Source organism: Taeniopygia guttata, chromosome 1A (genome assembly GCF_048771995.1).
Source record: "Taeniopygia guttata chromosome 1A, bTaeGut7.mat, whole genome shotgun sequence".
Lineage (NCBI taxonomy): Eukaryota > Metazoa > Chordata > Aves > Passeriformes > Estrildidae > Taeniopygia > Taeniopygia guttata.
Window position 1 is genome coordinate 49,446,049 of NC_133025.1, and position 11,893 is coordinate 49,457,941.

An 11,893-nucleotide genomic window follows, 5' to 3' on the forward strand; every position below is an offset into this window, starting at 1 on the left:
ACGCCATTTCTGTGAAAAATGCTATGGAATTTCCTCGCTGCACCAACCTCCCAGGGTATTTTGGCAGCAGCTTTTCATCATTGTTTCTCCACCTACATCAGGTAGATACTGAGACAAGAACTGACTGTTGTTGTTTCTAGCATTGTCTCTCACTATATTGCAAATACATGCATACATATATTTATATATAGTTTGACAAACAATTTTCGGCTATGTTAAGAGCATTATGGTGTAGTAGTGTGCATCTTTCAGTTCCTGTCACTCTGTGGGGAAAAGAACACCTAGCACACACTCTTTCTCCCAGGACAATAACTGTCACTTAGGAACTGCAAAAGCCCATTAAATGGTGAAGAAGCTGTATGTTGCAGTCATTGTGTAAGGAAGCTGCCTATGTTCCCAGGAAGACATCTTTGAGAACACTGGTGGAAGGCTGAGAGATTGACAGGATGAAGATAGGGCTGTAGCACATGGCAGTGTGGAAATTTTGGAATAGACCCAAGCTGTTCTTGGTAGCCTAATTTGGAGCATCTTCTTCAGCTTTTTTGGCTCAAAAGCGATAGAGAATCTATAGCTTAGATGTTCTCAGAGCTGCTTTTAACTCCACAGTGTTTCTCTTACTTTGTTTCATATACGCTACAGGATTATTATTGTTTTCTGTTATATCAATAATTACAGGGAAACCCCATTGACTGGTGAATTCAGTAGGTTTACTCTAGGCTTACTCTGACTTCAAAGAATGTATTTATTTTAGTTTTTGTATTGAAAGTTGCTACATTGCCTGGTTGTTATGGATAGGTAAGGCTTACCTATCGGTAACACCTGGTGGACTAAATGAGACTGAGTTTAAAACCTGTAAACTGAAACTTTTTTGGCATATTGAAATTAATTCCCTGCCCCAATTAAATTTTTCAGCAGTGAGGTAATTCTTGTTGCTTCAGTGCTGTGCAGTTAAAGATGTCCTTTCTTTTAGAATCCTAGATATTAAATACCTCACCTATATTTTCTTGACAAAGCCGACACTTCGTTTTCTCTCTCTGTTTCTTTATTTCATTATAGCTAACTCAAGAGATAAAAGAACAGCATTTCACTGCTTTGTTAAGAAATGTGTTTTCCTCCCTGCTTCACTGTCACAGATTCCACCACCAGGAGGCCCTCATTCCAGTGCTTATAGCTAGGCAAAGGAAAAACAAGGAGAGTGAACTGGAGAAACCCATCCGCACAAAAGTAATCTGAAATTAATGCTTATCCGATAAACTGAGATTTTCAGAGTACTGTACAAGCAGCTATTAATTAATTATTGCAAATATCCTAATATCCAACTATCATGGATGCCATGACTTTTGGAGATAATGGAGTGTCTGTCACAGGTGGTACCCTTCATTGAATAGCTGAGTGATAACCAGTTCATGCTTGTCTTCTGGATGGATCTTAGTAACCTAAAAAATAATAAAATGCAGTAAAGCACAGGTTATATTTCTCATCCCTCATGTGTGCCCTCTATCAGCCAACAAATATGCCTTAGCCTACTTTGCCTCTACCTTCTCTCTTTTAGTTACTTAATTATTCACGAGTTCTTAATTCTCTTTCACTTTTCACAGCTGGCTTTTATAGTGTCCTAAAAGTTCTAAATAGCTGCACTAACACTCTTTCTGATTGTTCTATTTTGCTAACCAGACCTTTAAATAAAGGTGGAAGTAGAAATGTTTTTATCCTTATTTTTTTGCCAAATCACGTACTTCTTCCCTACTGGCTTTTCAAAGCTGCAGTCATTACTTTGGCTGAAATGTAGACTTTGTTATTCAAAAGAACACGGTGTACATGATCTCTTTACTAAAAAGGATGTAGAGTTGTCATTATTTTTTCCTTAAACCCTATTTATTTTTCTCTTCACTGCTGAGTTAAGCTTTGCATACTGGCTTCTGTGCTTGTTTCCCATGGTCATGTTTCAGTACTGATGAGTGCAAGACACAGCTTTGCAATGCAATTTGAGAATGGATGATAGGTGAGAACAGTTTTGCTCCTGTCAGGAAATGCAGCTCCTGCAAGCTGTAAGTTACCCTCAGTTGCAAACTGAGTTATCCCTTGTCTTTCAAACTCAGTTCCTGCCCTCCTTCCCTGGACTCACACATACATACAACACGTTTGCATTTGTGTTCTTTGGCCTCTCTAATATGTACTAGCATGTAAAACATGTATCCTCTGCTCTAAGAAGCAGAAAAAGTGTAAATGAAGCCATGCATGAAATATGCAAAGTCCCCAGGCCTCTGAGAAGGTTTTCCAATCATTGCTCACCATTCTGGCCACACTGTTCACTTGAAAGAATTTACACAAATACACAGGCAGTTGAGCCACTCACATGCTCTGGAGAGAATCCATTGCTTCCTGACAGACTTTGCCACAAGGCTGACCTTGGTGACTGGAAGACCAAAGGTTCAGAGAGTATATGCAGCCCACATAGCAGTGAAAGCTTGTGTTAAGCTTTATTTCACTCTGTTCCTATTACCTGGCTACTCTTTGCTTGCTTCCACATTTGCCACATTTTCATGAATGAAAAAAAATTTCATTCTTTTCCTTGTCTCTTACATTCATAGTCATCTGTTTCCATGGCTCGCTTAAGATGGCCTTTCCTGGAAATGATGAAACTTAAGCCTCTAGTCTGTATGTTCCTGATGACCAGATTCTGGAAAAGGGAATACCGAGGAGAGGGTCTCAAGCATCTCTCTGTGTGGGTTGTTGTTTGGTGCTGTTGTAACCTTTAACCACTGGCAGCTGCTGGAGACAAGATGTTTGGCCTTTGGACTACACTGCTGTTGTTTATAAGGGAGATCAAACAGGGCCTGGATTCTAAATTCCCTGCCAAGGTGGTTTCATCTCAGGCCTCAGAAATCATCAGCTGTGCTTTGCCTGTACAAACAGGCGCACTTGTGTATCATGAACTGCATGATGAGATTCTGTGAAGCACGGTGTGTATAGCATGCCATGAAGGTAGGAGAGAAGTGCTAAGTATTCTTTCCTCTTCCATGTTCTTTCACCATTCCTTCTGTACTTTCACTTAGACACACTCCAAGAAGCTCCACTAACTGGGACTATTCCCAGTAGGAACAAGAAAAATTCAAGATGAACAAACTGCTGTCACCAAAGAGAGTCATGAGAACACTGAGGTAAGCATTTTCGCTAGACCCTGCTAATCAAAATAAGAATTTTATATCTAACCTGGGTGGTCTTCCCCCCCTCCCCCTCCAGGATGCCTTGATCTATAGGTTACTCTACACTAATTCTTTGTGTTAGAAAGGTATGCCTGTGGATGGCCTCTTAGCAAATGCAAAAATTGGAAGTAATATGGTCTTTAGGTTATGTGGAGTCTCCAACAACATGACAATGGACTGTGTGGCCCAGAAAGTCCTTTTGGGTATCTGCTGCCAGCTCATATGCAGATGACATGGCTTTTCAGGCTTTTGAGGAATGCATATGACAGCTCACCAATGGTCTGCACTACTCCAGGATGCCAATTTAGAACCCACTGCTATGAGACCTGTGAAAGCAAGGTACAGGAGTATTTACAGCAATAAATGGGAGATCTGGTTCATTTTGGTTTCTTGTTCTGTGTTGTTCCCTGGGGTAGCAAGGGATGCAACTATGAGACATATTAGGACCAGGCAGAAGGTGATCTTGGTAGGTCAACAACTGTCATACAAGTAGCTGCACAGTGTCAAGTGTGTTCACCAGCACTAAAGCTCATTGGTTCACAAGGGAAAGCGAACCCTGAAAGTATAAATTTTGAATTTGCATTAAATGCCCAAACCAAATGAGCCATAATGGAGGGCGCTCTCTCTCTGAAACTGAAAACAAAACATAAACTAAGTATTGGATTCTAAACTTAGGAACTGTGTTTTTCATTCTGCCTTCCTTCCCCAGATTACTTCAAGATGAGAAGCAGTTCAGAGAAGACTGGTAAGACCGGTAGGAATGCAGGACAAAAATACATTCACAAATATGTGCGGCCTGCAAGTGGATGTGTCACAGAAGCTCAGGCTTTCATTTAAAGTATTCATTGCTCTTAAGGAAAATTTCCTTGTCTGACCATCCAGAAGCCACTCTGTCAGTCACCCTGGGACTGAAGCTCTTTCTCAGTGGGCAGTTCCAGTGACCCAGCAGGTGCCTCGCTTGACTCCCTACACCCTCCCCACTCCCACAGTCAGACCAGGTTTCCTTACTGGCTCAAGCTGAGATTTCCCTTAGTAGAGTCTCAGACTTTTGGATCCTTAAAATAATTTAACCATGGTTCAAGCTAGGTGCCTCCAAGAAGGGACCCCAAAGAAAGCTCTGGGTTTTTACCTCCTCCCAATCTCTGTGTGACGAAGTCTGGCTCTTCCTGCTGAGTCCTTGGCTCCTGCCGTGTCTCGGTGTCCTGTCACCTGGCTGTGCCACAGGTCCTGTGCCCACCAGGGTCAGCGCCAGTTCCTGGCCTCTTGCCTGGGGCTCTCTGGCCTCTCTGGGGCTTGCCAGAGCCCAACCTGTGGTTGACACTGCAGCTGCACACCAAGCTACTAGTACGAATGTGTTTCTTAACACTCTTCATCTTGTTACTGTAACTGAAAAGGTTATCAGTTTGGGTTTGTTGTATTTTTGGGGTTATTTTGTTCATCAGTTTGTCAGATGACATAAAACAGGAGTTGTTCTGTAACCATTCAGAAAGATTTTCTTGAAGTCCTTGGCAGAGGTTATATCACCCTAATTTCAAACACATGCCCACAAGCACCTTTTCTACTTCCTTTGCTGTTCAGGGATTCTTATTTGTTGCAGGTCATCATTCCCCAGGCAACATTCACTGCCTATTTTGTACTCACTGGCCAAGATCCAAGATACAGCAGATATTTCCTTCAGAAAAGAAGTAAGGGAAGAATGTGGTACAGGGAAAATTATACTTAACTTTGAATTATGCACCAAGTGCTTAAATATTGTAAAGAATCTCATCTTTTTAATGGGAGGGAAGGCATACCATATTTAGAAACTGGTTCCCAGCTCACACATCTGTGTAATTTGATTCATTTTGGAAATAAAAGCAAATGAAAATCTGAGTATCTGAAGGTTTAAATCTTGTTGCTCTGAAAGAAAGGGAAATGGTTTTCATGGGTCAGCAGACAGGCTGTTCTCACAATTCATTCATTCATTTACAGTTGAAGTAATGTGCTACTTCAGTTCCAAGATTAAACAACTGGGAGTGATAATTTGTTGCCAGGGATCATGTTAAGGATGTCAAGCCTGGTGTAAAACACGGGAAAGCTTGTAATCCAAACTGGGACAGGTGAGCCAGTGTGCAGTGGGCTGCAAAAAAAGGATAATCTGCCAGTAAAAAATGGGGATTACAGTATACAAAATAAATTTGATATTTAGTCCTATTTGATATTAGTCCTAATTTGATACTTAGTCACCTAGGTAAGTAGTGACACTTTCCAAAATGCTCCATAATAGGCACTTATTTTGCAGTCAATGGGAACTGCAGGTGCCCACCACTAAAATTTTACTGCTTAATTATGAGGCCCTGATTTAATTCCTGCTTTGATATCTTGAGACCTGAATAATCTGGATGATGTAGCATAATGCAACAGCATGACTACTGTAGCTAGGTAGAGAGTAGCAAATTACTTTGAATGTCTAACAGAAAACCATGGGGATTTTTGACATGTTTTTCATTAGTGTTTTAGGAAAAAGGAAAAATGCTTATTTATCACACAAAAAATTGAAAAGCTCTAAGCACAGGGAGCAAAGAGAGTAAGGGAGAAGGAAAAAAAGCAAGGGAAGAATATTTGGGCAAAGCAGCATGGAAGAAAGTATGAACAGTGGAAGGAATGGTAGTGGTAAATGCACACAGGCTGCATTGAGTCAGAGGCTGGGAACACTGAACCGGATACAGAAGCCTGTGAGGATATTCAAAGCTGGTGTTCATAGAGTCAGACATGTATTTCACTACAAATGCTTTGGAATGAAACTGAATTATATTGCTCTTAAATAGAAGTTAAGAACAATACCTGCATTGTTACACACTTTGTGAATTTTCCTGTATTGTACATTGAAGCAGGGAGGGGAGGTGGGGTGAGAAGGAAGAGGTGATCAGTCACAAGTCTGTCTGCTCTGTTAAAATCCAGAGCCCTTGAAAACAAGGAGAGCAAGCTATTCTCCTTAAAACCTGAAATTAGATATAAACATTTTCTTTTCTATTTACTCATGCTGCCAATTTCTTCTCTCAGCATAACACACAATTTACTCAATTTTCAACTTGCTGACTTCTACATATTTTTGTAATGAAAGTTTGTGTTGCCACATGTCTGTCAACAAGTGGAAGCAAAATCTTTGGCTTCTCTTGACCAAGCTGAATTGAGCTTGGTTTATTTTTTCTCTTTAAATAGTCTCTATTAGAGCAATGCTGATGGAATCCAGGTCACTTTTTATTTTTTTGATTCCCTGTCCTTTCTTATGTTTAAGTATCATCCCAGTGATACTGCCATACTGCTAGCCACATTCCTCTTGCCACAGGCAAGGCATTGCCATTACAGCATGTTAGAAAAAGCCCTTTAACTTGTGCTGCTTTGTCACCGTGGAGTGGCAAGTGGGAAACATATTTCACTACGAAATTATGCAGGGAGTGGAATTGGGGAGAAATTAGTTTGCTTATAAAACTGTCTTAGAAAAATACAGTAACCATTTGATGTTAGTCTAATTTTCTATCCAGGCTGACAGACTGAAACACACAAGTGTGTTGTGATTCGTTAATTTTGTGAAAGCAGTTTATGGTGTCAATAAATCTTGAAGGAAGAAACATTCCAAACTCGTTTCTATTGGAGACGGCTGACTCGGCTGTGAGCTTTATGGAATAATTCCATCGGTTGCCTTTTACTAGATAAGGACATTCCCTGGTGTCATGGCTGTTTTGCAAGACTACAATTGCCTTCTATGACCCTGAAATTTCTCCTGCCATTTCAACAGAAGAGAATGCTTTTATTCCTTTTCCCATGACTGCAGCATGGTGCTGCTAGCACTAGTGCTGCTGTATTTTACCCGAGAGATAGCTATGTTTCACTTGGGGATGGGCCAGATTTTTTAAAGAGAATGCATGAGAAATTAGGCATTAATCCTAACAATATGGTAAATTACTGAAATTCTTTCTGGCCTTCATTTCTCTTGAAGGAACTGAGACATGGACAAGCTTCTAGCAAGTACCATCCTCATCAAACAAGCAAATCTAAAGCCAAACAAGGAAAATATAAGCCTGTGACTTTTCCAGGTATATAATGCAAAGCTTGAAAGGATAAGAAGGAAAGCATTTGGAAACTGTCTCAACATATGTTTGAAGCTAGAGGACTAAAAATAGCACCTCATCCTAGAGAGGCCTGCTGACATAGCTGATTTGTTGGCACCCATATACACCCTGAAATTAAAAAAAAAAAAAAAAAAAAAAAAAAAAAAAATTCTTAAGGGCAGTTGCTCATGTAAAGGCAGTGTGGGCAGTGTGGAAGTGGGATTGCTTTGCACATTTTAGTGTTGCTTTTTTTCAGTTTTTCTCACAGATTCTGCCCCTAAGCCAGTAAGGTCCATACCCATTACCACTTAAACGCTTTTGTCTTCCTGAGAAGAATGGGTGAGAGGATATTACTCCTTTCTTTGGAAGCAGATCCCCTAGCCTTTCAAAGATACTTGAATTCCTCCTGAAGTGATACCCCGGAACAACCTTCACCCAGACAACTCAGAATCCTGGGCTGATCTGTAGGTGCTTTTACTTTAGAAAAGGTTCTTCAAGACCACTCAGTCATTTCTAACAAATGCCCAGGATGAAAGACAGTTGTTGTTCTCTTCTTATCTCCAGTTTACTTCTGCTGCATCAGCAGCATGTGATAGCTGAGGCTGGGGAACTGTGGCTGGTCAGTTAGGAACACCTCATGGCTGCAGTTCAACACTTAATACAATTTTGAAATCAAATATATGAATGTCTTATAACTTCCTTCTTGTTTGATGCTCATTGCTCAAAGGACAGAGGTCATGTGTGAGCTCTGATCTCAGAAACTCTGACCTATTCCTCTGTCTTGGATTGCCTGACTGTTAAAACAGGAAGTGCTGCCTTAATAATCCAGTGAAAGAACAACAGTGCAGGACAGACAAAATAGGAAGAAAGACTGCAGTAGAAAGTACTGGAGTATATTGAACCCCAGTGGGAGTTGTTATTGAGTAGGAGTTGTGCAGCTGCACAGAGTTTCAGAAACACGTATATGTCATTCATAATCACCAATTCAGCAAAAACATGAGAAGGAGAGATTAACAGCTTTTTTATCAGATATGGACAGAGAAGTGTTTAATAAAGAACTCACTTCCAGTAAGGCTGGTAAAGAAACCATGGCAATCCATGGAAAGGGGAACAATAAATTAAAAAAGAATAATCAGACTAATTGTGAAAAATGCATATTTATGATTGGCTTTTCGCAAATGTTACAATGAATATTATATGTGTAATGTTAGAAAGTTATGCTGTATTAATTCTCTTATGTATTGTGTTAAGTGTAGTTTTAGGTTACAACATAATGTTAAAATAGAGACTATGTATGTGGGGGGAGTTTTCTTTTTAGGAATGAGATACTCACTTCGAGGAACACCTAAATCTTCCAAAGGAGAGGAATTTATGGCTTCTTATCAGAAGAAGCTAATTTCTTCAGGCCTTGCTCAGACTCGAAGATGCCAAGGGATTAAAGGCAACAGTTGACATACAACAGACAGAGTTTCTTGTTTAGAATAGAATGTATGCATAACCATGAAGGATGTATGAATATGCAACAAGTATATTGGTTTAAGAGCGATTCCTTTGTTCACAAGTCATGCTTTTCGTGACTTAGTGTCTGAGAGCATCCGGACGTCCGTAATTCTTTGCTTTTTATTGTCTTGTAATTGTCCTAACTCTAAACTTTATTACTCTAATTGTATTATTATTTTTATAACCATTTTATTATTATTAAACTTTAAAAATTTTAAAAACCAAGTGCTTGGCATTTTTCACAATAATGAATCTCTGAAGTTTAAAGGTTTAAGATTGAAGAAAATTATTAACCAGACCATTATTGAAAATTAAGGTTCTATTGTAGCAAAAGCAATGAAGAAGTATTTTAAACCAAATTAAAATTCCTAAGACCTTTAAATATTATTCTAATGTAAAAATAACTGTATGATGATGCACTCAATCACTCAATGCCTATCCAAGTTTTGAGGTTTGAAAAATAAACTGCTTATGATTTCTTGTGGCCAATAGCTTGGCAAATATATGGAATACAAATGGAGCAAGATTGGGGGTTTTATTTATGGTTTACATACACACTCAATGGGAAGCAGCAGGCAAAGCCAAGAGTAAAAAACTGGCCAAAGGAGGAGCATGTTCAGTTCTGCGGGATGGTTGGTTTAAAAGGAAAGCTGATATCAACTGAGAGGCTAAGCTGGAAAACCTGAGTTTTTCCAAACTGATAAGGAATGTGGGAAGACTGCTAAATTTATTAGTTTTTCAAGGAGAGGCTCTTCAAAATTTGGTGTTGTTTTTTTTTTTTTTTTAATGAAGAAATGTTTCAAATACCAGCGCTGAATTTCTTCCAAATGTCAATTTAAAAATGTTTTTCCTGTAATACATAATTTTTTATGTGACCAATGAAATCTGCCATGACCTAGAAATTTAAAGTTTTCTATCAGCTGCACTTCAAATACATTCTTCTTTTTGAATCATGCTAATGAAAATGTTGTCCTGAGTACAAAACAGAGCAGTGTACTCAAAGCCATTATTCACCCTACTTGACAACAGAAGCACTCAGCTTCTTTGAGCTGGAATGCATTAAAGGGGAGAAAAAGACATTCAATGAATTATGCCTTTTTCAGCTGTAACACTGAAAACTCTGCTGTCCTATGTTTGACGCATAAATCTGCTTTGCTCCATGTCTTTTTCAGACTAATTTTCAGTGCTAGTGTGTGAATAAGTTAAAGAAGCATTGAGTATTTTGGCCACAACAGTTAAGACAGTATTTGCAGTACTTCCAACTTTGCTTGCATTAGAAGTCAGAACCTCTTTGTGAAGAATACAAACACAGAGGCTTATGTTCTGCAGCACTGAAACATTTTCTTGTTTTAACTTCCTTTCTCATGAGTTATTGCAGTTAAATCAAGATTTCTGACCCAGCTTCCTGCATCAAATCCTTGTTCCTTCTCCCTCAGTTTTTATTAGGCACCAATGTGTTCAGCTGCTGCCAGACAAATTCTACCCCCTATATTTGCATTCAGTCCTAGAGAAGTCCCTCTGTCTACAGGAACGGTGACAGTTCACCAAACGGCAAAACTGATCCAGCACTGTGCCAAGACAGTCTTTCCCTGTCTCTCTTCCTCAACTCCCAGCTGCCTGATTCCATCTTTCCTTTTTTGCTGTTCAGATTAGCACCAGAGGGAATACAAATAGGAGAAAAGCAAATCATAATGCCTTGCTGGGTTAAAGCTAAGCTCAGGCTCACTCTGCATTAGTTTGGCATTAGTTTGGGCAGTGTAAGAGTCTGGCCATGATCAGGCAGTGATCAGGCCCCTGGTGCCAGGGACTGGCCATGTGATGTGCTTCATTCCCTTGGGGAATGGCTTCCCATTCAATCTGTGAGCAGAGGATTGTTTAGTCAATTCTTCTGGTTTACTTAGCAAAATGAAGATATTTACCCATGGACTTTAACCAGGGCTGTGACTGAGCTTTGATTCAAATGCAAGCTTGTCAGAGGCATTGTCACCAAATCTGAAGACCGATAACAGTTTCATATCAAATAAATTTTATTATTGCTTTCTTCATCCTACTTTTATCTGATCTTGGAGGTAATTCAAATGTACAAAGACATATGCAATTGCAATTACTACTTCCACTTAGCTACATATGTGGGCAGCCTTGTTTCATAATTAGTCTGTTACTTCTGTTTATCATAAAGTTAATATTAAGCTGAAGTAGAACAAGGTGCACTTATTCCAGAACAAAAATCTATGTATGTGGAGCTAGTAAAGAGCAGTTATTTTGGAATTTGCAACAGCTGTTTAGAAAGCTCTCCCAGTTTAAAAAAAGACCTGCACTTCCCAAAGTATACATTTCATGATTCAAAGTAATATATTTTACCAACTGCATTTCTTTTTTTTCAATAGCGATTAAAATAGATTTTTTTTTTTTTTTGGTGCAGAGACTGATAAACTGTAAAAGGCTGCAGCACCAGTTGCTCAAGCAGAAAGAAGTGTTAAAAATGAGAAAGCTGCTTTAAAAATATATATTTTTAAAAATATATATTAGCATAGATTAGAAATGTGCTCAAAGGGTTAGGGAAGTGGTTAGGGTTAGGTTTAGGGTTGAGAGAGTCAAAGAGCCTACAGCTTCAGGAACACTGGGGCTGGAAAAGGCATGGCAAAGTGATCCTGGCAGGGCCCCAGCTTTGCTGCACCTACACCAGGCAGTACCACACTACATCTGATTTTATGGTATGTAGTGCCTATTATGAATGTTACTTTTTTCTTCTTCTTCCTTTTTTTTTTTTTCTTCCTCTTTGTTACCCCTAAATCCAGCTTCAGCTCAGCTTTTCTTTGACTGATCACTGGTGAGCTGAGCTGTTCACAGCCACCAGGCCAGCCCTGTGCCTTGCCTGTTGCTTTTATACCCCTGTATTCCTCAGCAAATCTTGTGCCCCCACTTCTCAAGGCTTCTGCTATTGCTCCATGCCTGCATTTCTCTGTGCTGCATCACTGTGTTAGTCATAAGTCTCCTTTTCTACACAGAATAACTGTTTGTTACTTTTATTTATATAAAATGATAGTTGTACCACACACAGATAAACAGAAGTAAAACAAATTAGCCATAGACCTA